The 27,594-nt window shown below is 50.2% G+C and overlaps 1 protein-coding gene, 1 long non-coding RNA gene and 1 pseudogene across 7 annotated transcripts in view; 1 reads left to right on the top strand and 2 right to left on the bottom strand.

Annotated features, from left to right (window-relative positions):
* Positions 1-27,594, bottom strand: part of GRIK4 (glutamate receptor, ionotropic, kainate 4) — a 271,548-nt gene that overhangs the window by 154,155 nt on the left and 89,799 nt on the right. The window lies entirely within an intron of this gene.
* Positions 1,411-2,031, bottom strand: LOC102247297 (annotated as a pseudogene).
* LOC102245854 lies at positions 23,718-26,281 on the top strand. The gene is made up of 3 exons (XR_313037.2): positions 23,718-23,776; positions 24,656-24,795; positions 26,145-26,281. It is a non-coding gene; the product is annotated as an uncharacterized LOC102245854 (long non-coding RNA).

The following is a 27,594-nucleotide window of genomic DNA, read 5'->3' as shown; positions in this document are numbered from 1 at the left end:
ATGGGCCTCTGGCTGGACTTTGGATTTGGTTGGGGTCAAAGCCAGTTTGTTCTTAAGAATTTATTCTTATGCTTGAGTCCTGCCTGTCTGTTGGAACTCTAGGGGGCAGCATGCTGTCTATTTTGCATCCCAACTAACAATTAAGAGCAGGCGATGGGGGAGAGTTTCAATATTTTGTGTGGCAAGATAAGCCACAGTCATTTTGTCTTTGCACTTTGGATGCTGAATCTTCCTGGGTAACAGCCACATCTAGAGACATCGAGTGTTTTCTTTTATTGGAATTATTTCCAATGTCTATAAAATGCCTCCTTCTATAGGATGTTTATGACCCACATTGACCCTTGTCTGCAAAACACATATTTTGAATAATATTTGGGGGAAAAGTTAATTTTTTTTTCAAAATAATAAAAAAGAAAGGAAGAAAGGGAAGGAAGAAAAGAAGGAAGGAAGGAAGGAAGGAAGGAAGGAAGGAAGGAAGGAAGGAAGGAAGGGAGGGAGGGAGGGTTATAGCCCAATCAGCCATGGGATGATGGGATCATGTAGGTGAATCACTTGGCTGTCCGATTTCCTAGGTAGACAGATCTTCATGGCTGCCTGATCAGCAGACCCAGAGAGACTTGAGAAGAGCCAGGGACTGGGAAGGAGCTGCATAGCTCAATGAAAAGACGTTTTGGCAGAAGAGAAACTTCTAGGTTCAACTCCCTGCCCTACCAGTTTTAGCTATGGAGCAAATCTGGACCAGCTAGTCTCTCTTAGCCTGAGTTTCTTCGCCTATAAAATGGGTATGGTATGATGGTTATAGCACTGCTAAAGCCTTACTATCTCTCAGGGTTTTGTGAGAAATTGTGTGTCTGAGTGAATGGCAAAGTGAACCCAAGCACTGTTTAATGTTGCTATGATCTCTGCCCTCTCTCTTCCAGCTCCAAATCAATACCCACCACATGCTTGCTTTGGCCTGAAATTATCTATCTGCTCCAGAGACAGAGTCTTATTGCATGAAATGCAAAATTAAGCATAAAATAGCAAAATGTATATTCAGTGTGAGAAACAAAATCCTGAAATTCGTTTTTATAATTTATTTTTAATTAATTCATATTTTTTTCTTCTTCAAAATTTTACTTTTCTAACTTCAGGTTAAATGTCCACAACTGTTTTCTGGTCAATTTATACCTTGCTTGGCTTCCCCAAACGGCAGTGCCCAAAGATCTGCGGGGCAGGGAGAAGAGGCCATACTAAGAAGCACTGCATCTACTCGTCGCGCAAGGCAGCAGAGCTGCGCATCTGTCCAACAAAACGAGCTTTCACAGCACCAGACGGGCAGGCAAGCCAACCAGGCTGTAGACCTCTTCCCACTTGTCCAAATCAGACCAGAGAGAACCTACTCCACACAGATATGAAAGGTCTTGCCATTCATCTCTTCTTTTTCTGTTGCCGCTACATTTTCCTTCTTTTAATTATCATCTCACGTAGCTTTTCACATCCTTCCTTTAGTCCAACTCCTATGATTGCACAGGTGGGCTGCAAATGCTAGGGAGTTGACAGCTCATTTCCCCCACTGCTAACAATTTATCAATTTCTGAGAGAGACAATGAGTTCCTCAGGTCGTGTTTGTACGCAACTATAAGTACAGGGACTCCTTGATTTTCTGAGATCCTAGTTATTTCATGAGGTTCAGTTTTCACTTCTTCCATCCTTTCAAAATCAACAGAGTCCACAACAAACACGATGCTGTCTGTGCATCTGGTGTATGACTTCCACAGTGGTCTTAATTTCTCCTGACCACCTACATCCCAGAAGTGAAAAGTGACTGTTTTAGAATTTCCCAAGGTTGCCTTAATTTTTTCAGTGTTAAATCCTTCGGTAGGTGCGGTATCTACAAATTCATTGAACTGCAGCCTGTATAGGACAGCTGTTTTTCCAGCACAGTCCAAACCCAGAATAACAATGTGATAGGCTGGACAGGATAGAAGTTTGGTCTGACAGTCCATTCCCCACTTCCAGTTGAAATAAGTGTTCCAAACTGAAATGCATTCTTCTTGATGCTTTACTTCTCCTCCCAGGGGACCCAGCTACAAGACTGCTGACGTACCGCCTGCGTCTCGACCAATCACCAGTGGGACTGGCCAGTCAAATCCTTGGTGTTTTGTTTTGTTTTTTACATGCACAGAGCAAGGTCAGAGAGGAGACAGACTGACCCAGTGATGGGACTGGGAGAGAATCTGCCAATAAAAGAAAGAGCACATTTTCAGAAAAGATGGCCAGAGCCAGAGCTGCTTTGGTTGATGTCCCACGTTTGCTGAGGGTTGGTCACACTACCTTTCACCTGCGGCAGTTGAGGTCATATACCCTGCACTGTCACCAGGTGGCTCTGCCACTGAACCTGGAAAGAGCTGTTGTTTATTTTTATTAATTTTAGAGAGAAAGAAAGAAGGGGAGGGGAGGGAGAGAGAGAGAGGGAGGAGAAGGAGGAGGAGGAGGAGGAGGAGGAGAAGGAGGAGGAAAGGGAAGGGGAAGGGGAAGAGGAGAAGGAGGAGAACATCAACTTGTCATTCCATGTATTTATGCATTCATTGGTTGATTCTTGTATGTGCCCTGACTGGGGATTGAACCCACAACCTTGATGTATCAGGATGACACTCCAACCAACTAAACTGCCCAGCAGGGTCTGTGTTTGTTTTGATAGTCACGCCTCCACTATTGCGTGGGGGGCTGTCACCCTGGTGAGTGTTTCCATGACTACTGACTGACTGCAGACACTCCTTGGGCCCAGACACAAAGCGGGAGCCCAGCCCTTAGGAAGCCCCTGATAAATGCATGGGTTTGATGTGCCTGGAAGTGAGGGGAGATTATTCAGCCACAGTTTCCCAGGATGAATTCTTTAGGTGGGACACGATTAAGCTGGGACGGTGTCGTGCTGGTTCCCAGGCAGGGAGTAGGGGAGAGCGGCCCAGGAGCTGTGGGTGGAGGCTTTATGCACCATGAAGTGTCACACAGACATTGTGATGCTCCCTGTCCACAGTCCAGCCACTGCACTTCCGCAGCCTCTCCAAGCGCCAGGCAGGCACAGCGGACACTGAGGCTGACTCCCAGCCACCCCACACCTGCACTGTGTGACAGCAGCAGGACTTAGCACCTCAACCCTGCTCCAGCACTGAGTTCTGATTACTCTGGTCAGGGGTCAGCTTACGTGTGTGGTTGTAGAGTTCATAGCTAAGCTTGGTTTTGACATTTTTTAAAAATTGGGGGGAAAATTAAAATAACATTTTGTTACACTTGAAAATTATATGAAATTATTAATAGCCATAAATAAAGTGTTATTGAAACATGGCCATGCCCATGTGCTTATGTCTCACCTGTGGCTGCTTTTGTGCAACAAGGACTGTGTGGACCACAAAGCCTAAAATATCCACTACGTGTCCCTTCACTGAAAATGTCTGGCAACTCCTACTCTCCATCAACCATAGTAACCCCATTTCCTCCCCGTGTTCTCCTTATAAGAACCCAGACTAAGCTAAGCAGAGCCTGTGGCCCCAAGTGACAATAATCGCCCAAGGTGGTTAGGAGCTGCAAATAGGCCCAAGAAGACTTGCACAGGGAGGACTCTGTCTGGTTCTCACATCACTGCTACACTTGAAAAAAATGTGGTACTGAAAGCCTATGACTGAGAGGGAACCACTCTCAGGATAGTGACGCTTGGGTAGAGGAGTGATGCATGGGTAGAGGAGTGATGAGGTGGGCGAACCTGGGTCCTGCAGCCATTGGCAAGACACCAAAACCAATCAGCCCTGATGCCACACACCTGAAGACGTCCACCGTAAACACCAATTCGTTTCCTCTTCTTAAAAAAATATGTTTTTATTGATTTCAGGGAGGAAGAGAGAGGGAGATAGAAGCATGGATGATGAGAGAGAATCATTGATTGGCTGCCTCCTGCATGTCCCCTACTGAGGATAGAGCCAGCACCCAGGCATGTGCCCTGACAGGGAATTGAATCGAGACCTCCTGATGCTCAACCACTGAGCCACACTGGCCAGGCGCCAATTAGTTTTCTTATTGATTAAGCTGCTTTGGGTTTAGTTTTGTTACTTGCAGCCCAAAGGACCTCTTGAATCTGACCACTTGACCCAAAAGTTCTCCTCTCCCCATTCCTTGCCCAGCTGGTTCTACTCATCTTTCAAGCTTCATAGTGAGAAGTAATGTCCTAGGAAGGTCATAGTGTCCCTGTGCTGGACACTATCCCTTTCCAGAGGGCCGGGGACTTGCCCTTTTGTGACACACCTGGCATCACTAGTGCTGTGTTATCCCTGCCTTCCTCACTGTCTTCCTGCTCCATCAGGTCAAGGCCATGTTTGTGTCCTCCACTGTATGCTATGTGCCTACAGCAATGCTTGGCAATTGGGTGCTAACTAAGTTGGAAAAACCCACAGCATTTCCCAGCTTGTTTTGTGGAACACCAGTGTCCCGTAAGATAATACTGGGTGAGACCCCAAGACGTCATCACTTACCTACACCTATTGTAGACCCCATTTTCTTCTGCAGCGTTTCACTCCCGTGTCCTCTATGGACCATACATCCGATGTAGACTCAAGCATTAGTCAACATTCCAGGTCGATGTCTAATTAATTTCCCCCCAAACAAAGCTAAGTGGTTTTTACTACTGAACTTCTGAGACCTGTCACGGTGCTGGGCCATGCTGGGGTCCTCATTCCGTGTGGCTAAGAGGGAACTATAACATGCAGCATTTCCCAAACTTAGTTGACAATGGCACCATTTTTTCTAAGTCAAGTAATATCTTACTGGATTCTATGGGTCTTGTGTGTTTCTTAAAGCATGTGGAAGGCTGGTTTAGAGACTTTGGGAAAAGACAAAGGCAAAGGCAAAGCATTAAGAGTTCCTCAGTCATCTCCAGCATAAAATAGGCAGCTCGCGAAAGCGCTCCCGGAGAACAGATGCGAGGCACAGGGCCCGGGGTCCTCGGGAGGAGGAAAGTGAGGCAGAAAGTCAAAAGTGGGGGTGGCCTGAGGGGGGTCTCGCACCCGCTGTCTGAGGGACACAGACCGTGCTGACCGACCCTAAAGGATGCCTGGGCAGATGGACCCAGAGGGGTCCCCTGGAGGTCAGAGCAGGCCCAGCTGGCATCTCAGCTCAGTCGTTACTTGGAGGCTGGGATCCGAACTCACCCCAGAAGATCAGACTGATGGCTCTGGAGACAATTCCTCTGGCGAGGGGGGCACCACAGGGGACACGTGGTCCCCTCTTGGCTAAGATGTCCGTCCCCACACTGTCAATGTCATAAACTGTGAGCATCTGCAAGGCTGTTATGAAGGTGCTGCCCAGGGAGCGCTCCGGAGGAGGGCTCCAGACCTCGGGTTTCCTCCACGCTTTCTGGGCACAGCCAGTGTGGGTGGGAGTGGAGGAACCACCTCCAAATCCAGAGGCAAGGACTCCCGTGGAATCCATGTTCCCCCTTCAAACAGGCGAGGCTCGGTGCCAGCCCACGGGTGAAGGCAGAGGGCTCCGTGCCCAGGAGGGAAACCAGGTGTGATGCAGCTCTCCTTTCTAGTGACCGTCTCATGTTGGAACCAAAAGAATAAACTAAAAGGGAGAGAGCCAAGAGATTGGGTCTTGGTGCTTCCCCGAGTCTGGGAGCTCTTCTCTGTGTTACAGCTGCAGAGGTGGGCCTCCTCTGAGAAAGAGGGACCAGCCACTAATTCCCGAGGCCTCTCTGGGCCATGCGCCACCCTTGGTATTTTCCACCTGTAAGTGGTTTTGTCTTCCGAGCCCCGGTGAGACCCGGAGAACTGCTATCCGTATTTCACAGAGAAGAACCGAGGCCTGAAGGAGAGGCCTGGCCCAAAGACACACCAGAGCGAAGGAAACCTGGGGGTTGGCAAGAAGCTCATTATCCTTCCAATAGGCTCAGCACCTTCCAGAAAGCCGCCAGGCAGGCGTGGTGGCGGCAGACAAACCCTCTCTGCCTGCCTCCATCCTGCCTCCATCCTGCCTCCCACAGGCTGCCCTTAACACAGCTGTTAGTCTCTCTGCAGGCCTGGGGTCTGATGGCCAGGGGCATGCCTTCCTGACGCTGTGGCTGTGCCACCCAGAGCCGAGACACTCGAGACACTCGTGGGCCATTGACATGATGCGTGAGCTCACTGGGTTCCCTCAGGACAGAATCCTGCCCCTCCTCCCAGAGCGGAAACATCAGCTCCACGAAAGGGTGTCATCAGGCAGGAAACCAGCTGAGCACAGCGGGGCTGCAGGCGCCGGTGCCATGGGAAGCAGAGTGGACAAGGGGCTGAGTGGTTCAGGCTGCATGGCCGGCAGAGAAGCTGCTGGGGCAACCCTGCCTGGCCCCAGCCGCGGGTTCGATGGGCCTGGATGCTCCACGAAGCTTTCCTCCTGCTTCTTCAATAATAAGAATATCTGGGAATCTCAAAGTCAGAATCTGAGCCGGGTGCCCACTGCAGTCCAATGGGAAGTCTGAGAGGCACACGGGATGCGACTATTGGGGTCCATTTGCATGAGGGCCTAAGGAGGCCCAGGAGAGGAAATTAGCTCTGAGAGAAAATGGAGTGATGGTAAACATAGTTTAATAATTTAAGAATTGCAGGAAGAGAAATTATTTCAAGGTAGCATGACGCCTCACACAGCCTTTTGAGACAAATCCTGGAGAGTGTGTGCTACAGACCAAGCAAAAGGGAGAGCGGTTTCCTTAGGACACTGGGCATACAAGCAGCCTACTGCCTTCCCTGTGCAGTGGAGGTGGCACAGGAGGCCTGGGCACTATTTTATCCACAGAGGACTTGGGGGTCAGGAGTCAGAGAGGTCAGGAACCATGGGACCCACAGAGGGCCTGAGAGCAGGTGGGGCCGGTGGTCCCGCCATTTTGCGGGAGGATGGGGTATAGCATACAGAGTCGGCATACGAGTGTTTGAAATTACACTTTCAACTAGTATTCGTCCGGCTGGTGTGGCCTGGAGAACCCAACGCACAGGAGCAATGCCAGGCCTGTTCTGGGTGGTCCCGGTGACAAGTGCTTTACCACCTGGCTCACGGCAAACACTGAGTTTGCACTTGGTGCATCAGGTCAGGCCTGCCATCCAGTACCTGGAACAGGGTCTGTGATGCTGGAGGAGAAACACCTCAGTCCTAATTCCAATCCAAGCAATTAAGGATTGTCACTTGGACAAGCCACTCAACCTCCCCAAGGAACACTTTCCTCACCTAAAACAGTGGCAGAATGGTTTACCACCCAGTCATCTCGGGGGTTAAAGATGATAAGCTGACCTGGGCCCCACGCAGCAGCAGAAGCTTCTGTGCCAAGTGCCCTGTGGGAGGACAGGGCTGGAGGGGGGACGAGGCCCTGCCGCTTCTGTCCGCGTAGAAAGGAGAGTCACCAGGGGGCTCAGGGCCTTCGAAGCATTGTACTTCCCCAAAGAGTTTTCACTGCTCATTTGCTTAGTAAACCCTGCTTATTTTTTAAATATATTTTTATTGATTTCAGAGAGGAAGGGAGAGGGAGAGAGAGATAGAAACATCACCGGTGAGAGAGAATCAGTGATCGGCTGCATCCTGCACTCCCCACACTGGGGATCGAGCCCGCAACCCGGGCATGTGCCCTGACTGGGAATCGAACTGTGACCTCCTGGTTCCTGGGTCGACACTCAGCCACTGAGTCACACCAGCTGGACAGTGAGCCCGTTTTAAACAGCAGAGTTAGCTCCTCTTCCCTGGGCTCTGGCCATCGGCTCAGCTCGTTGGCTGACTAATCCTTTTGGGTTTCCTCACTGCAAAGGTAGGCTCTCCCCTATGTGCTCCTTCATCTCCAGGGCAAAGCGCCCAGTAACTGCTTCAAATGAAAAGACTGTGAGCCTTTGCCCTGACCAATTCCCACTGACCTCAGCCCAGATTAATGCGATTTCCGTGTAATCAGCACTGACAGCTTCTGAAATGCAGACATCTTGTTCCAAAAGAACACCATCAAGAGAGAAGACAACCCACATAATAGGAACAAATATTTGCACATCATATACATGAGGGACTTGTTTCTAAAACACATAAATAACTCTTACAACTTAATGGAAAGACAAATAGCCCAGTTAAAAATGGGCCAAAGATCTGAATAGATATTTTTCCGAAGAAACTATACAAATGGCCAATCGGCACATGAATACTTTCCTCACCTAAAACAGTGGCAGAATGGTTTACCACCCAGTCATCTCGGGGGTTAAAGATGATAAGCTGACCTGGGCCCCACGCAGCAGCAGAAGCTTCTGTGCCAAGTGCCCTGTGGGAGGACAGGGCTGGAGGGGGGACGAGGCCCTGCCGCTTCTGTCCGCGTAGAAAGGAGAGCCACCAGGGGGCTCAGGGACTTCGAAACATTGTACTCAACATCAGCAGCCATTAGGGAAACGCAAATCAAAACCACAGGAGATAGGCTGTGAAGAAATATACTCCTGGTGGGAATGTAAAATGGTCCCTTTGAAAAAACAGCCTGGCAATTCCTCAGAAAGGTAAACACAGACTCACCATGTGCCCCAGAAGCCTCACTCCTAGGAATACAGCCAAGGGAAATAAAGCACGCGTCCACACAAAGTGCGTGCACTGACATTCCGAGCCCCAGTGTCCACACCGCTGAAAAGTGAAGAAAACCTCGATTCTCCATGAACTGATGAATGGATAAATAAGACGTGGCACATCCATACTGTGGAGTATTACTCGGCCATGAAAAGGGAGCGCTGGTGCTGCTACAATCATTAGCCTTGAGAACGGTGCTCCACATAAGAGAAGCAGGCCCAGCAGACCACACATGGCAAGATGCCAGTCGAGGAAACCATCCAGAATGCGTAAGTCCACAGACACAGAAAGCAGGTCACTGGTTCTCAGAGGCCAGAGGGGAGGAGGGGGTTGAGGAGCTATAGCTAAAAGTCAAGGATGAGCTTTTTGAGGTGATGAAAATGTTTTTAAAGTGATGATGGTGATAGTTAGATAGCTCTGAATGTGCTAAAATCCACTGAATGACATACTCTAAGTAGGTGAACTGTATGGTATGTGAAGCATATCTTAGAAAAGCTGGTGAAGATAAATCAGAACCAACACACAAAAGAGCCAGATTCAGATGTCTGCATTTTTCTGACATCTAACTCTCAAGCTTCTGACTTTGGAAACAAGAGTCTGAGTTCACCTTATCTGTCGAATCCCCTACCACACTGAAAACAGACCTGAGTGTGGAGTAACTACTCAATAAATATTTGCTGAACTGCAAATGATGACGAGGCAAAAATGAAAACAGGCCACGTGGCCTCTGGCTGAAATGCAGTGTCGCCAGCTAATACTGTCCCAGCCTCTGGGGGAACTGCTGACCCATTTGATTCCTGTCTGACTACAACTGTTAGGGCCTGGCTGCAGGGGAACCTGAGGCCCAGGAAGCCCAGTGGCCTGCCTGTGGCTGCAGTTGTAACTGACCGCGGTACAAGTAGTTAGCGTGGCTTGGCTTAGGGAAGGGGGTCCTGAAAACTGGCATCTAATGAACAGCCACGTCCTAGAGCTCGCTGTGCATCCTCTTCTGGCCTCGTTTTCTTTGCTTTAAAATGGAATAACTCTGCACATGGTCCCTCCCAGTGCTTCCTGTGCAGACAGGATGAGCTAATGGCCTTTAAACCATGCAGGGCTCTTTCTCCTTCCCTCTGGATGCACTGCACCCAGCTCACGTGGACAGGAGCGTCCCGCCATGGGCTCGGCCTCTCTTCCCCGACCTGGCTGGTGGGGAAGATGTGGAGCACTGAAAAGCAACGTGAAACAAAAGTACCCTCTGGAGTGAGTCTGCTCTCCATCCCCACCTCACTGACCGCCCAGGGCCTGTCAACACAGACCACTCTTTCCTCAGCTTCCAGAGGGTCCCGCAGCCTGGTCTCTTCGTCTTGGGGAGCCCAGAGCTTTGACTGTGGTCCTCTTTCTTTATCTACCCCAGCCCAGCCTCCTGCTTCACATGTGACCCACATGCTGATGACCTCCAGCCTCCATCTCCAGTAGAACCCAGTCGCTTGAACTCCAGACTTACTTCCCACTTCCCATTGCTCCTGACATCCCCGAGCAAATGTGCAGGGCTGCACTAGCCCCGTCTCCTTGCCTGTCACAGCGAGTGCCAGCCCCAACCTTGCAAGCCAAACCCTTGCAGTCACGCTTGACTCTCAAACCTCAGGTCTAAACCACCAGGAATTTCTCTTGGCTTTACCTTCAAAGTCTACCCAGAATATCACCACTTTGGGCTTCCTCAGCGGCCACAGCTGTTGCCAGCCCCTCAATCCCCCTGGGTGACTAACAACCTCTGAAACGGGTAAGAACCCAGAGGCTTAACTCTTACACCCACACTCAGACCTCACTTCTACTTCTCCATCTTCGCTCAGAGTGGACCAGCTGCAAAGCCATTGCTGTGTCCTGAACCCGCAGGCCCGTGAGGCATTCCCCAGCCACCTCTTTCCTTTGACCTTTCCTACTCCTTTCCCTGCTTCATTTTTCTCCTTACTACTCATCCCTGGCCACACACACACACACACACACACACACACACAGAGATTATTGTTCATATTCTTCATAAGGCAAGGATTCTGGTTTGTTTTAGTTCACACTTTAGTTCACACTCCAGGGCCCAGAACAGGGCCTTGTCCACAGCAGGCACCAAACACATCTTTGTTCAGTGAATGAATTTATGAACCAAGGTGGAAGCCCTGGCATAGACACCGCCCTTGAGGGGGCTGTGAAGGCCACAGTGGGGAGCAGTGGCCAGGAGTCCCCAGGGCTCCAGGGCAGCTCCTGGAGGAGGTGGTTTGACTTCGAGTCTACAGGAGAGGATGGGGCAGAGGGCAGTGCCTCACCCCCTGTGGTCCCAGGCCACGGCCACAGTGTCTGCTGGCATTGGGTAGCAATGAGGAATATAATGCGTGAGATACAGCGGGTGCTGGCAGTTGCCCATGAGGCAGCAGATGCAATAGGAAGTCTTTGCAGAGCAAGGTAGGGTTCTCCCCGTTTTGCATGGCAGCAAAGGTGATGGGCTATGTATTAGAGCCTGGCCTGGGGCCAGCCTCGCTGGGCAGATGGGCACCGACAGCCCCCTTGCCCTGACTACGACCACACGTTGACAACATCCAGAACTGTATAGGCTGAGGATTGGGCTCCTGAGAGCTGTGTCCTCCTGACCCAGGACACTGGAGCTGAGCCAGCCTCGGGCTCCTCAGAGCAGCATGAGGTCTGGCAAAGGGTGCAGGCAGGTGAAAAGCAGGGAAGGCTGCTGAGCTGGCAGCACAGGGATCTGCAGAGAAGGGGGAGCGCAGACCACATGCTGTGATGGAGGCAAACTGCTCTCCAAGGTGAAGTGCAGAACAGAGGGGAGGCATGAGGCTGTTGCGAACATTACCAGGAGGTGGGTGTCCAGAACAAAGGCAGCAGGAGGGGAAAGGCCGCCTGGCACAGAGCTCTAGTGAACAGCAGCTCGTTCATGCCTCAGCCAGCCTGAGGCAGCCGCAGTCACGCGCAACTTACAGATGAAAGCCCTGGGTTCAAACAGGCCAGCGCCTTTGCCGAGGCCACAGCCAGCCCAAGCACAGGCAGATTGGGACCCACATTTCTCTAACTCCAAACCCATGCTTCTTCACAGGAACCTAGGAGGCCTTCTGGAAACTTGGGGGACATTTTTACCTGCACATATAGTAATGCCCAGCCATTTATGGATTAAAATATATTTTATTATGCTATTAGAGGCCTGGTGCACAAAATTCGTGCATGGGGTGGTGTCCCTCAGCCCGGCCTGCACCCTCTCCAATCTGGGACCCCTTGGGGAATGTCTGACTGCTGGAAATGCTGGCTCCCTGCTCACCTTCTCCAAACCGGGACCCCTCGGGGATGTCTGACTGCCAGATTAGGCCCTCAGGATCAGGCCTAAACCGGCAGTCGGACATCCCTCTCACAATCTGGGACGGCTGGCTCCTAACCACTCACCTGCCTGCCTGCCTGATCGCCCCTAACTGCCCTCCCCTGCTGGCCTGATCTTGCCCCCAACTGCCCTCCCCTGCTGGCCTGATTGCCCTGAACTGCCTCTGCCTCAGCCCCCACCACCATGGCTTTGTCCGGAAGGAAGTCAGACATCCAGAAGATGTCAGGCCAACCTGGTCTAATTAGCATATTACCTTTTTATTAGTGTAGATTTTATTTTAATTTATCCTAGATGTTACATTTAGGACATTGTGTGTTTTTAAGTCATGTGTGCAGAAAGGTTATAGTACCTCTGAATTTCATTTTAGGACAGAAAAGTGGGCTTTTTCAAGATACTTGTTTTAAAATGGATTGGACTGAGTTGAGAAAACCCCCACCATACAAGACCAGAAAGGGCGAGAGCTGTCACACTCGTTCTGGCCAAACCTCCTGGACCCTTCCTCTGGGGGCTGAGAGCCAATGGGAGGGGACCTGGAGCAGGGGTGTGTGTGTTCTGGGGCTGGAGTGTGGACGGATGCAGGAAGGGGGCGACGCAGGGCAGGAGCTCTGGCTGTCATCACCACTGCTAGCCTTTCTGAGGTCTATCCCTGACCCAATAGCCCCACCCCACGCACCACCCCAGTGTAAACGACAGCATGGAGCATGAGGGCCGGCTGCCGGATCGTGTGCTGATGGCTCCACAGAGCCCTTCTGCATGAGGAAATGTGCCACGTGTGCTTTGGGGTCCTTTCCTGGTTCACTGGGAACCTCGGGGGCCCCACCCTCCTGCAGCTGACGGGGTCCATAGGAACAGACATGTGCAGAGGCCCCCAGTGAGCCAGTGTGAGCATGCTGTGCCGTCAGCATCTAGGATTTGGAGTTAGCGGGGACTGTAGGTTGTCCCTACATTTCTGTCTAGAACTATCTTGCTCAAAACTTGGCTCAGACATCACCTCCCCTGGGAAGCCTTCCCTGACTCCTGGCCGCTCCCCTGTTCACACTGCCCTCTGTGCTAGAGAACTCAGCACACTGGTTTCCGATCCTTACACAGCCCTCTCCTTTGTTAGACCCCGAACACCTAGGCAGAGAGGGAGCCTCACACACTGTCCCCGACACACACAGGACAGACTGGCCTTCCTTAGCTCCAAGGCCAATCCCGCTCCACCACCAACCAGCTCTGTGGCCTTCGGTAAGTCCCACCTCCTTCCTGGGCCTCAGTTTCCCCATCTGTAAACTGAGTGCACAGGATCTGACTCAGGATCCTTTCTGGCCTGATGCTCAGCATGTGAGCTGGGGTGGCCGACCCTCCCTGCACACTGAGCGGGACCCGGACTCCAGGTGGGTGGTGTGCAGTCGCTGTGGTTGCCACGGTGACATTGAACACGATGCCCTCACAGGCACCTCTCGCTGGGGTCCCAGGCCAGGCAGCTTTCAGCATCTATGGCAGTGGTTCTCAACCTTGGCTGCACATTAGAATCACCTGGGAATCTTTTTAAAATCCTGATTTCTGGGCCTCATCCTCCGGAAATTCTGTTTCTTTGTTATGGGGTGGGGCCACAACATTAGTAACAAAGAAACAGAATTTCTGGAGGATGAGGCCCAGACATCAGGATTTTAAAAAGATTCCCAGGTGATTCTAATGTGCAGCCAAGGTTGAGAACCACTGATCTATGGGCTGCTTTCTCCTGAACAGCCAGCTGGGTCTTGTTAGCTCTATCATCATCTATGAGAAGGCCCAGGGCCGCTGCCCCATCTGGCAGAAGCAGGCAGCCTAGATACCGCTGCAGACCAGGGGAGGAGCCTGTTATGGGGAAGGGCTCCAGGAAGAGCCCCGAGGTAGGTCCCTTCGGGGAGAACCTGGGCCTGGGGAGGCCTGTGAGGGCTCTGCTCCTGCCGGGCCCAGGGACAGGGCTCTGGTGCATGACATCAGGCCCATTTCATGTTATTACCTCAAAATGCTTCTTCACAGCTGCACACAGCCAGGGAGTGAGTGGTCTGTGGGCGCTGCACCTGCCAACCCAGCCAGCGAGACTGCCCTGCTGCTGACACTGCATTTCACCCTGGTCACTGGGCACCACCAGCTGCTTCCACTCCAGACAGGGCCTCAGCCATGCCCTCAGAGGCAGGGCAGCTCTGCCAGCTGCTGCGCCCGCCCTGGCGGCTCCCAGGCCTGGCAGGCAGTGGGCAGGCCAGACCCCACAGGCTGACCTTCCTTCCTCTTCTGCATAATAACATGTCTGACGGGCATGGCCTCCGGTGCACTTGGTGCTGAGCAGCTTGTGTCTCAATAGGCCAAAGAGACCTCCCCCTCTGTGTAGTCAGCACGCGTGTTTCTCGTGGGGCTGGCGAAAGACATGTTTTGGAAACAATCCCTGGTGAGCCACAGAAGGCCCTTCATGGCAGATATGGTAGCCACACTGCCCAAGGGAGGGCCAGGCCTCATGGGAGGGAAGGCTGATGCCCTGATGGGCAGGAAGCCCGGTGCCCTGGGGAGCGGAAGACCCCTGGCCTGTTACAGCCCCTCTGGGCTGGATCACAACTGGCAGCTCACACTAGGAACACAGTGCAGCACCCACCTTTGTGGGCACAGCCCGGCTCGCGTGGGAGAACGTCCCCCTCCCCACCCCACTCCACCTCCTGGGCCTGGAAGAGCAAAGACCGGGCCTAGAGAGCCCTTAGCCAGGGGTCTCCGGACTCCTCCTTGGGGACTGGGGCCTTTGGAAGGGGTGAGAAGGAGAACTGACTGCAGGTGAGGCTCAGGACTCTGTGTACCTCCTAAATGCTCAGGAGAGGAGAAGGAAGAAGTTGCTGTGCCATAGCCCGAGGGGGTGCTTGGGAGACAGGGAGAACAGGGCACCAGGCTTCGTGGCCCTGGTGCTTTTCTTTCTCTCTCCATCTTTCCTTTTTTAAGGGAAACACACTAAAGGGCTTAGATTTAATTAGGTCTTGGAAGACATGATCCTGGTCTGTGTGGCGGAGGCAGGTTCCGGGCGCCTTTCTCCCCAGTCCTGTTAGTCCTGCTGCAGCCTCGGGGAGGCCAAAGGCACCGCCTCTGACCCCTGTGCCCACATAGCTAGGGGTCAGGCTTGAGGAGGCCCGTGTGGGATGGAAGGGACCTCAAAACCCCATATACTCTGGTTCTCAAACTGTGGCTCAGCTCCCACCTGTTGGGATCCTATAGTGATTTTATTTGAACAAAAGATTTAACCACTAACAGGAAGTTTGGCGACCACTGACCTAGTCTGATTATCTCACTTTAAGACGAGGCCTCCCGGACTCTCGAGGGAGAAGAGCTTGTCTGAGCTCACACCGCAGACCAAGGACCAAGCTAGGACTTGGGCCAAGTCCTATCTTGATGTTGAGTCCACTGTTCTGGTCCCTAACGCCCCCCAATTATTTGATCTGCCGCTAACAATGTCCTTCCAGCAGACCCTCCCCCTGCGTCAGACCTGCACAGGCATCACAGAGTCTCCCGCTCCCACGGCCCTGCTGGATGGCCACCAGTGGGCGCCCACCAGTCACCCGGTGCAGCCCCAGGACTTTCACAGGAGAGAGAAAGAGTCGGCTGAAAGGGGGAGGTGCCAGCACGCCTGTCTCCGGTGTGTGCTTATAGGGTGCTGAGGTCGCTATGTGGCCGCCGCGGGGGATATGGAGACACCTTAGTTTTTCCTTCATAGCTACCGCCTGCTCTTTCCCATCAGTGACCACATTCTTAGTTGACCTCCAAAATGACATTTTACTCCATTTTCCTTCCTCTACCTTCTCTCTCAGAGAGGCCCAGGCCTCCTCGCCTCTCCTATGTTAGCTGTCTTCTGTGTCTACCTCAGTAGAGCCAGCACTCTCCAAGACTGGACACATACCAGTGCTCAGTAGATAGTCATTGAAAGGATGAATGGCCCGGCCGGCTTGGCCCAGTGGTTGAGCGTTGACCTATGAACCAGGAGGTCACAGTTCGATTCCTGGTCAGAGCACATGCCTGGGTTGCAGGCTCAATCCCCAGTGTAGGGCATGTGGGAGGCAACCGATCAATGATTCTCTCTCATCATTGATGTTTCTATCTCTCTCCCTATCCTTCCTTTCTGAAATGAATAAAAATAATTTTTTTAAAGAAAGGATGAATGAATAAACGGATGGATGGATGGACCGAAAGACTACTGCAACAGTCTCTGAATTGACCTCTCTTTTTAAAGTTTGATCCTTTTTAATAGGCCCTCCATCTTACCACTAAGATGACTTAACTAAAATGCAAATTACCAAGGAGCTCTCCTTACTTAAACCCCCTTGAAACTCCCAAACAATGCTCAAGCTCCCTCATCTGGCCCAGGGTCTCCATGGTGGGGCTGGGTCCACTCCAGCCTCGCCTCCTGCACTCCCTCTCCGCCCCATGCGGCCTTCCCCGCCACAAGGCCCACTTCCCTCTTCTTGTAAACCCGCTCAGGCGACAGCAGCCTGGAGAGCCTTCCTGCCTCTGCCCCTTCCCGGCTGGCTGGCACCTGGCCGCTGGGTCCGGAGTCACATCTCCATCCTGCAGGTGCCACCCGAGTAGCACAATCTGTGTTGTTATTCTGTCCACTCCTCGAAACCAAGTCCCACGCCTTCTCATCTCTGCCCCCCACACCAGGCCCAGGCCCAGCACAGCAGCTGAGGTGGGTCTTTAGATCAGCAAAGGTGTCCCTAGGAGCTCATGCTGAGAAGCAAAGCCTCGGCAGAGATCTCTCCGCGGAGCGTGCTCAGCAGGGCGGGGGCCAGCTTGTCTGGCCTCCCACTGGGAACTCAGCTGTGGGAGAACCAGGCCTCTCCGTGGCCACTTTCCTACAGGGGGTGGGGCAGGGAGTGGGCAGGAAGGGGGAGCCCTCCCATCCCCTAAGTGACAGAGTGCCCATCACCCGGGTACCACTGAATCCTGGCCAGTGTCCCACGCGGGACCATCACGTCCTCTCTCTGGTGCCCGCTGGCCTCCGAGAGGGGGGCCCGGGGCTCACCCACAGAGGGACGTGCTCAGCCCAACCCAGTGCACGCGTGTCACGGGCACTCTCACCCTCAAATATTTCTGAATATTTATTTATATATTTTATTGATTAGCTGCCTCCTGCACACCCCCCACTGGGGATGTGCCCACAACCAAGGTACATGCCCCTGACCGGAATTGAACCCGGGACCTTTCAGTCCCCAGGCCGACGCTCTATCCACTGAGCCAAACCGGTTACGGCTGAATATTTATTATGTATCCTGATACTTGACTAAATTCATTGATCAGTTCTAGTAGTTTTGGGTGGAATGCTTAGGGTTCTCAATATACAGTATCATGCCATCTGGAAAAAAATCAGTTTTACTTCTTCTTTTCTAATGTGGATGATTTTTATTTCCTCTTGTTATTGCATGGCTAGTATTTCCAGGACTATGTTAAATAAGAGTGGGGAAAGCAGACATCCCTGTATTCTTCCTGATTTTAAAGGAAACACTTTTATTTTTTGCCTATTGAGTTGTGGGTTTGTTGATGTTGGCTGTGAGTTCGTCATATACAGCCTTTATTATGTTGAGGTATATTCCCTCTATTCCCACTTTGTTGAGAGTTTTTATCAGAAATGGATACTGGATTTGGTCAAATAATTTTTCTGCATGTATTGACATGACCCTGTAGTTTTATTCTTCCTTTTATTTATGTGGTCTATCTCAATTAATTTTTGAATAGTGTACCAACCTTGCATTCCAGGAATAAATCTCATTTGATCATGGTGTATAATCTCTTTAATGTACTGCTGCATGCATTTTGATAATATTTTGTTGAGGACTTTTGCATCTATGTACATCAAGGATATTGACTATAATTCCCTTTCTTTGTAGTGTATTTTTCTGGTTTTAGAATTAGGGTAATACCGGCCTTGGAAAATGAGCTGAGAGTCTTCCCTCCTCTTGAACTTTTTGGAGTAGAGTGAGGAGTTTAGGTGTTAGCTCTTCTTTGAATGTTTGGTAAAACTAACCTGTGAAGCCGTCCAGTCCAAGACTTTTGCTTGTTGGGAATTTTTTTTATTTCAGCTTCAATTCCATACATTGTAATTGTTCCATTCAGATTTTCTGATCTGTCTTGATTCAGTTTTGGAAGATTTGTATTTTTCTAGAAGTTTATTGATTTCCTCCAGATTGTCCAATTTGTTGACATATACAGGTTGTCCCCAAAAATGTATACACACTTTAACAGCTGATAGCCCAATTTTGAAAATGAAATGTATTTTAATAAACAATTCATTTAAATTATTCAAAGGGTGTGTATACATTTTGGGGGACACCCTAGGATTGTTCATAAGATCTATATATATAAAACCCTAATATGCAAATAGACTGAATGGTAGAACAACCAGTTGCTATGACATGCGCTGACCACCAGGGGGCGTGCGTGTAACATGGCAGGCTGCTGCGGGATGGTGGAGCAGGTGAGTGGGGTGCCAGGCCAAGGTGGGGCACCAGTTGTGGTTCATCAGGGCAAGCCTCTGGTGGTTACTGAAAATTATTTGCTCCCGTGCACCATGGTCCCACCAGGTGCTTACACCTGCTGCTGGTGCCAGCCCCGTTTGCACCTGCTGCCTGCACTGGGCACCGGCCCCTGGACCTGATCACTTGGTACCGTTAGTGGGTGTGAGCTGCAGTTGCCGGCCCAATTGCCCCTGAGGGCTTCTCCACCTCCCCCTGATCCTGAGGGGCGATCAGGGCTGGCAGCTGCCTCTCGCACCTGCTGACAGCATTGGCCCTGCTCACACCTGCTGCTGGCGCCTGCCCCAATCGTACCATGCCGTCAGCAGGTGTGAGCAGGGCCAGTGCCATCAGGGTCAGTGTGTGGAAGGGCAGCAGCAGGAGCAGGGCTACCAGCAGACAGGGGACCGGGGGCTGCAGTGGGAGGGGCCAGGCAGGGTGCAGAGGATGGGCTGAGACCCACCCCTGTGCCCACTGCAGTCTCGTGGCCCACAGTTCCTTTCATGGTGCACAAATTCATGCACTGGGCCCCTAGTTTTCTTATAATCCTTTATATTTCTGTGGTGTCAATTGTTACTTCTCTTTCATTTCTGATTTTATTTGTGTCCTATCTCTTTTTTTCTTAATAAATCTGGCTAAGGATTTATAAATCGTGTTTATCTTTTTGTTGTTGTTATTGCTGTTAATCCTCACCCATGGATATTTTTTCTATTGATTTTTACAGAGAGTGAAAGGGAGGGAGGGGAAAAGAGAGAGAGAGAGAGAAACATCAATGTGAGAGAGACACATCGATTGGTTGCCTCCCACAAATGCCCCGACAAGGGCTGGGGATCCAATCTGCAACCCAGGTATGTGCCCTTGATGGGGAATGCAACCTGTGCCCCTTCAGTGCATGGGCCAGCACTCTAACCACTGAGCAACACTGACCAGGGCTGTTTATCTTTTCAAAGAACCAGCTCTTGGCTTCATTCATCTTTTTCATTGCTTTTTAAAGATTCTATATCATTTATTTCACTCTGATCCTTATTACTTCCTTTCTTCTCCTCACTTTGGGCTTTGTTTGTTATTCTTTCCTAGTTCCATCAGTTGTAAGGTGAGGCTGCTCATTTGAGTTTTTCTTGTTTCTTAAGTTAGGCCTGTATTGCTATGAATTTCCCTCTTAAGACTGCTTTTACTGTGATGACTTCTATATAGAGAGTGAATTCTCTCTCTACTAAGCTCTTATACCATGTATTGTCTGTAGCATTCATTGGGCACTTAAATATGTTTTGCCTTCCTATACTTATGAAGTGTCTTACACTGTCATTCAACTTTTCATACATGTTAATATTGTCTCCGCAAGATGTTGGAGGCCAGAGATCAAATACTATCCTTATTTTTCTTCTTAACCTAGACTTATAGCAGTTTCTTCATAATATTGAGTATACATGAATGAAAGGGTCAATCATCCATCAAGTAAATTAAATGCACATCCTATTCATTTCACTCTGCTTTCTTCCCAGAAAAAAAGAAGGCTTACCAAAAAGTGTTAATGGTCTGGAGAAATTCTGTACTCATTTGCAAGACTGTGTCCATGATTTATTCCCTGGGAATCTTCCAACACATCACTAGGGAAAATTTTCCCTGGCTGGCAAATGGACACTCCAGGCTAATGTTTGCTTTATCTGGGATGTATGTGAGGCCAAAAGCTGGTATCAGCTGGTCTACCAAATACATTCTGCTTTGTCAAAACCATCCTCCACTTTGCTGTGGCTAGCCTAGCATAATTGGCTAATATGCCTAAAGTTCACAGCTTCTGATTATTTCTTGCCAGTTAAAATATGTTGACTGGTTAAGTCTTATAGATACTTTAATCCTGTCACTTATTGTGGATTCAGTGAACTATATCTGTTTTGCATAACGGAGCTTCCTTTTTTTGAGTGATCATATTAGGTTGCTCAATCCTGGTCCCTCCACACCATTCTCTCCCTAGGAGACTGCCCGCCTGATCCCATGACTCTGAATACTACTTACATGCCAATGACTTCCCTACTTATATATCTGCCCAAGACCAGTCTTCGGCGATCTACCATCTTATACACATTTGACGGCCTGACATCTTTACTTGGATGTCTTCTAAACATCTCAAATAAATGGAATTCTCGAACTCCCCTCAACCCATACCCTAACCCCAAGGCTGCTCCTCTTCCATTCTTCCTCTGTGTTTTTTTAATATTTTTTATTGATTTCAGAGAGGAAGGAAGAGGGAGAGTTAGAAACATCAATGATGAGAGAGAATTATTGATTGGCTGCCTCCTGCATGCCCCCTACTGGGGATTGAACTCCCAACCCTAGCATATGCCGTGACTGGAATTAAACTGGGACCTCCTGGATCATAGGTTGATGTTCAACCACTGAGCCACACTGGCTGGGCCCATTCTTCCTCTTCTTAACAAAAGATACCTCTAGCTACCTAGTTGGTCAAGCCAGAAACCTTGTCATTCTTGAACTTTCTTTCATCCTCCATCTTTCATCTACTACCAAGACCAATCAATTCAATTTCAAAAAGATCTGTTTATTTCTTGCCATCTCCATTGTTGTCCTCCTAGTTTACGGCAGCATCATCTCTGTCCTGAATTATTAAACCCTAAACCATTTCTTGAACCTTCAACTCACTCATTCATTTGTTCACTCAATAATTTATGGAGTATGCAGATTGTGTTAGTCAGTGCTCTCAAAAGACTATACGCAAACCTGCTGTAATAAAGGTGTTTATAAGGCATGATGATCCAGAAGAAGGTTACGAACCTTAACAGGGAGGGGAAAACAGTGTCAGAGAAAACTTCATGGGGAACTTCACATTTAAACTGGGATTTAGAGCATTTGTCTGGATTCTCATCAGGCAAACACATGGACAAAAGCCTTCTGGGTATGGTGACCAAAAAGTACGGCATGTTCATGGATGTGAAGCAGAATACAGAGTTGGGCGGGTAGGTTAGACATGTTCCTGGTGACTTAGGCAGGGGCTAAATCGCATGGGTATTGTTATGGGCTGAATTATGTTCCCTCAAAATTCATATGTTGAAGCCCTAACCTCCTGTATTTCAAATTATGACTATATTTGAAGATAGGTCCCTTAAAGAGATGATAAGTTACAATGAGGTCATTAGGCCAGGTCCTAATTCAATTTGACTGTTGTCCTTAAAAGAAAAGGAAATTTGGAAACACAGAGAGACACCTGTGACCGTGTGAGGAAATGATGAGAAGGCAGCCTTCTACAAGCCAATGAGAAAGGGCTCAGGAGAAACCAAGCCTTCCAGCATCTTGACCTTGGACTTCCAGTCTCCAGAACCATGAGAAGTAAATTTCAGTTGTTTAAGATAGCGAGTCTATCGTATTTATTATGGCAGCCCTAGCAAATTAATACAGGTACTATATGCAGCTGAGTTTACACCTAATCCTGGAGGCAATGAGCAACTGGGGAAGGGTTTAAGCAGGGAAAACACTTTATCCATCCATATGCAATGTGTAAATTGTGCCGGGTACTAGGAGTACAGTTCAAAGAAGGATTATCTGAAGAAATTTCATTTTATCTGAGAGATGCACAAGAGTTGGCCAGACGGAAAAGAGAAAGGGAGGGGGAGGGTCAAATCATGGTCAAGAAAAACAAAACTGTATGTGTAAAAGTCCTAAACAGGAAGACTCCTGGTACACAAGAAATTGACATTAGCTAGTGTGGGTAGAGTTTGGCCACAGAGGACAAGAGCTTCAGGAGAGCCAGGCCGGTGTGGATCAGTGGTTGAACATCAACCTATGAACCAGGAGGTCATGGTTTGATTCAGGGCAATGCCTGGGTTGTGGGCTCAATCCCCAGTAGGGGGCATACAAGAGGCAGCCAATCAATGATTCTCTCACATCATTGGTGTTTCTATCTCTCCTTCTTCCTTCCTCTCAGAAATCAATTATATATATACTAGAGGCCTGGTGCACAAAAATTTGTGCACTCGGTGGGTCCCTCAGCTTGGCCTGTATCCTCCCACAGTTCTGGACCCCTTGGGGGATATCCACCTGCTGGCTTAGGCCCATTCCCTGGGGGATCAGGACTAAGCTGGCAGTCAGACATCCCTCTGTCAGCCTGAGAGCCCTCAAGGGATGTCTGACTGATGGCTTAGGCCCGCTTCCTCTTGGGAGCGGGCCTAAGCCACAGTCAAACATCCTTAGAGCTGCTGAGGAGGCGGGAGAGGTTCCCACCACCACCACTGCACTCGCAGCTGTCAGCCCAGCTTGTGGCTGAGTGGAGATCCCCCTGTGGGAGCACACTAACCACCAGGGGGCAGATTCTGCATTGAGTGTCTTCCCCCTGGTGGTCAGTGTGCATCATAGCAACTGGTCATTCTTCCATTAAGGTCAACTTGCATATTAGCCTTTTATTATATAAGATATATATATATAGCTTTAGGGGATGCAGATGAAGAGAGTCAAGGCCAGATCATGTCGGGCTTTATAGGCCTCATAAGCAAGTATGGACCTTCTGCAGAGAATTGTCCTGGGGGCCCATGCCAATGCCCTGACCAAGGCTGAAGCTGAAGCCAGGGGCTCTGGCTGTCACCATCTTTGCCTCCACTGAGTGCCCTGGGAAGCCCTCTGGCCACCCATATACCTGCCCATTGAAACCAAGGTGTCACCACCACATGCATTTCTTCATAGCCAGTGCTCTGCGAGACACCAGAGCTTGCATTTCATTTACTTTCCCCCCATACTTCCAGCCAAAGCGTGGAAATCACTCCCCCTGTATTTCTCTCTCCAGTTTTGTTTCCTTTTCCCCCTCCACCGCCACAGAGAGCTGTTTTTTTTCCTAGACATCCTACTCCTCCATGCAGAGAAAAGGCATCCTTAACAGCAGTTTTATTGCCAGTGATATTAACACAATGAAGGAAATCACTGCTAATTTTTATGGATTATCTCATCATGAGCAACAAATTAACAGCTGGGAAAGAGCAGGCAACCGCCTTCCCCTGGGAGAGCCTTTACCTGGAACACTTCACGGTGCCCTGCCCTGGCCCTCAAGGAGGGTCCCCTGCTGGAGATGGGCATTTCCTCCCCAGTAGGGTCCCCCCTCTGTGTCCTCCAGCCCAATCCCATGTTTCCTCACCTGCCCCAGGTTGGTGCGGCAGCACGGAGCTGGCTGATACGCTCAGCAGCTGGCTGCGGGTGATGGGATGATTTAGGTCAGCTGGGAACTTTATTAAAACCTGATCTAAGCAGCCAGCTCTGCTCTCTCTTCGTATTTCCTTCGGGCTCTGAAACCAGGCCTTGGCCTCTGTCCTTGCTGAATGTGTCTATAAAACTGCCTGAGCAGGTAGGCAAAAGGCACTTCATCAGGAGTCATCTAGACCCAGGTGAACAGTAAATACTTAGAAGGGCAGAGGGACAAGACAAGGGGGAGAAACAGCAGGGAACATGGGGAGGCTAAAAATGCAGGTTGCAGCTTCAAGAGAGAGAAACTGCATGGAAACCCAAAACACACCGCTGAAGGGAGCCGGGAGGACCTGGCATAAGAAACGGAGACCAGAGCAGTGACACGACACTGAGAACTCGGCAGTTCTCAGCTTGGGGCTCTCAGCCTGGGCTTCTCTCCTGGCTTCTCGGGTCCCCACTCCTGCCCTGGGCTGGCTTCCCCCCAGTTCCTCTCTACTTTCCCTCCAACTGAATTCCTTCCGGTGCCCCTGAGAAGCCTCTTCAAGAGCCTGGCGCCGGTCCCCCCCCCCCGCCAACCCCTTTCCTCCCGCAGGCAGCTGCCGCTGTATCTGAGAGATGAAGGGAGAAGCACCCAGGGCAGGTGGGAGAGGAGGAGGCTGAGGCTGGCCCACCCCACTGCGGGAGACACCTGGGGTGGGGGTGGGGGCAGTCAGGCATAGAAGCCCAGCTGGGAGGGGCCTGCGATGCTGGGCCAACCACATACAACCCTCCTTCTGAAGGTCACCTGCTGACACAGTGCACTCCGCTGTGTCTGAGAAGAGCCAGACTGCATGTGGGTGTCCCAGAGAGGAGCAGGCACACAGCAGGCAACAGCTGCCCTCCTTCCCCAGCCAGAATGCTGCCCTCTTGCAGGTGTGTAACTCAGCTCACACCTGGCATGGCAGTGTTAGGGGCAGAAACAGAATAGGAGGGACTAGCTATAGTTATCAGAAACGTCAGTCATGCTCTGCTAACCGTGATTGTTCTGTTCTGATTAAAGAAAGCACATTCTGGCCTGGCTGGGAGCTGTATGCCCGGGAACTAGGAGTTAACCTGGGGATGCAGCCCATTCTCCTTATCCGAGAACTGCCTGTCTTCATGGAAAGACTAACAACCTTGTGACCCCCCACTGCATTGCTGGTAAGCTGTAACCATTTTACCCACTTTTATTCCTTCTGCTACTTCCCCCTGAAATCTTCGTCCTTCTACCAATATAAGCAGCCGGCTTATGGCAGGGGGAGAGCAGATTCTGTGGACGACCTGCTGCTCAGGCTGCCAGCAGGATTGGAATAAACACTCATATGATTCAACCCTGTCCCTGCTTCATTGGCTCAAGTAGTGACCAGCAGTCAGACCCGTCCATTGTCTGGTTCCAGGAGCACTGAAGAGAGAGTCCTCATGAGTGGGGATAGAAGGATGGGCACGGCAGTTTTCTTCGAAGAGAAAGTCACATGTCAGAAAGGCCCCGAACAGTGAATAACATTCTGCCAGGCCAGCAAGCTGAGAGGAGAGCAAAGCCCAGAACCTGAGAGGCAAGGTGCTCTGGGGCCAGTGTCCTGGGAGGATTGGAGGGCGGGCAGCTGGTGAGTGCTCCTGGCAGGATGGAGGGGTGATATTATGAGATGGCGCCATTTAGATATCCTGCAGCCTCCCCCTGAGGGCTTCCGATGCTCAGGAGAGGAGTTTGAGCTTCTAGGAAGACAAAACTGGGAAGGAATGAGGAAGTGAGAAGTGAGAGAGCGCCTAAGGGCTTGGTGCGGCTGCAGTGGGCGTGGGGAGGCTCCTGAGCCCCCTTCTCCCTGTGAGGAGGACCCTGCTCCCTCAGATGTCCAGGGGGTGGGTATGCCATGGCTTCTGATTCTCATGCCCCAGGGCCAAGGGTCCCCAGGCCTCTACCATTGCTTCCACATTCAGGTGCCCTGGCTGCCATGCTCTGGGGCTTAGACAGGAATGTCCTATTGTCCAAGAAACCTTCACTCAAACACCCCCCCCCCCCCCCCCCCCCCCCCCCCCAAGTGCTCTGCTCCAGATTTGTATCTGGTGGCCCTGGGAGGACTGTGCTCTCAAGCAGCTCCTGAGCAGCTGTCAAGCGCCTGGGGGAACACAGCAGAAACCAAGAATTCCAGTCTCGGCTCCAGGGAAAAGAGGTTCTCCATCCTTTCCCTGGGCCATTTACTCAAAAATTAAGCTTAAGTAAAGGAGGAGAGCCTGCTGGTTTGGCGTAGGGCAGGGCGGTATAATGGGCATGTGGTTTCAGGAGGCAAACAGGGCTTGGGTTTTAATGCTGTGTGACCAGGGACATGGTTTAACTTCTCTGAACCTCAGCTTTCTCATCTATAAAATGGATATGATGGCAATATCAAATATTTTTGAACAGCACAGTCCCTGGCATATAATAAATACTTAATAAATGTTGCTATTATTAAAAGGTTAGATATTTCTGGTTCCTAAAGCCTAACTCTTACCTCAAACTCTTCTTTCCTTTTTAGGGTATCTTCTTCCACTCCCACACCAATCCACATGGAAGAATCACCCTTGGCAACAGCAACAGAAACTTCTGATGGACCACCGTGCCTGGTTCTTGGGACATCTGCCAAGCTGCCTGCCCTCTCCCCTGACCCTAGGGCCTGTGCTCATGTTGGGAAGCAGGGACAGTCCTAGCCTGTGTGGACGAAAGGGGCCACATGCTGACCTGACAAGCTCAGGAGAGGCCTGCATGGCAGTTTTGCAGACTCAGAGACCTAAAATAACCACAAAGGCACAAAGGAAATTAAACTTTAACTAAAAGCAGTTATGGTGGGCAGTTATGTCCTAGGCCAGTATCTTCACTGACAAGATCAACTTTGATCCTTACTGAGCCCATTTGCCTTTTTGCCTCTAAGATAACATACCCTTGAAATGTCTGGGTAACTTGTAACTTCCCTTTTTTCTGGAGCCCCTGGGGCACAACCAAATGTTCTGGGCGCCAGGACAGATACTACAAATTCCTTCACCAAACTGCATATCAGATATTAACATGACGATTCAAAACAGTAGCAACATTACAGTTATGAAGTAGCAACGAAAATAATTTTATGGTTGGGTCACAACATGAGGAACTGTATTTAAAGGGCCAGAAGGTTGAGAACCACTGCTCTGGAGCACTATCTCAATCCATTGAGATTCTGCTTCCTGGCAAATGTCAACAGTTTGGCTCAAATAAACTCACAAAAATTCTTTACAGGTTTCAATGGTTTTTTTTACGTTAACACCAGTTTTGCTCAGTGGATAGAGCGTTGGCCTGCGGACCGAAGTGCTGGGTTCCATTCTGGTCAAAGGCATGTACCTTGGTTGCAGGCTCCTCCCCAGGGCTCGTGTCAGGGCTCGTGTCTTTCACATTGCTATTTCTCTGTCTTTCCCTCTCTCTTCCTCTCTCTCTAAAAATCAATGGGAAAATATCCTCAGGTTGGGGGGGGGGGGGGGAAAAGAAGAAGAAAGCAGGGACTCTGGCCCCTTTCCTTGGTCCCTTCTGGAAGAAAAGCACCAGTAAATAAAACAGGGCTGAATACACAGCAACAATAGAAGATGTCTAGGCCAGGGGTGGGCAAGCCCTGGCACGCGTGCCAAACATGGCACGCCAGTAACTTTTGCTGGCACACGAAACCCTCTCTTATAATCTTCCATTTACAATTGTGAATCTTTGTTCTCAGTGATGAATTTTGTTAAGTCTCATAATAGGAGTAGCCTGACGGATGAAAGTAGTAGCTCGTGCATTTCTCTGAAGGTCACGAAATATAAACCTGATGTAAAATCTCTGTCATCAATGATGCAGCAGCAAAAGTCCCACTGATAATATCAAATGGAGTCATAAAGTTTTCTGTCGGACTATCAGTGTACATGTATACATTAAAAAATAAATGTATTTTTCATCATCATATACAGTGTTTTTGTCGCTCGAAT

This window comes from Myotis brandtii, unplaced genomic scaffold (assembly GCF_000412655.1).
Source record: "Myotis brandtii unplaced genomic scaffold, ASM41265v1 scaffold1074, whole genome shotgun sequence".
In the NCBI taxonomy this organism is placed as follows: domain Eukaryota; kingdom Metazoa; phylum Chordata; class Mammalia; order Chiroptera; family Vespertilionidae; genus Myotis; species Myotis brandtii.
The sequence above is the reverse complement of the archived record's forward strand: the minus strand, read 5'-3'. Positions and strand labels throughout refer to the sequence as shown.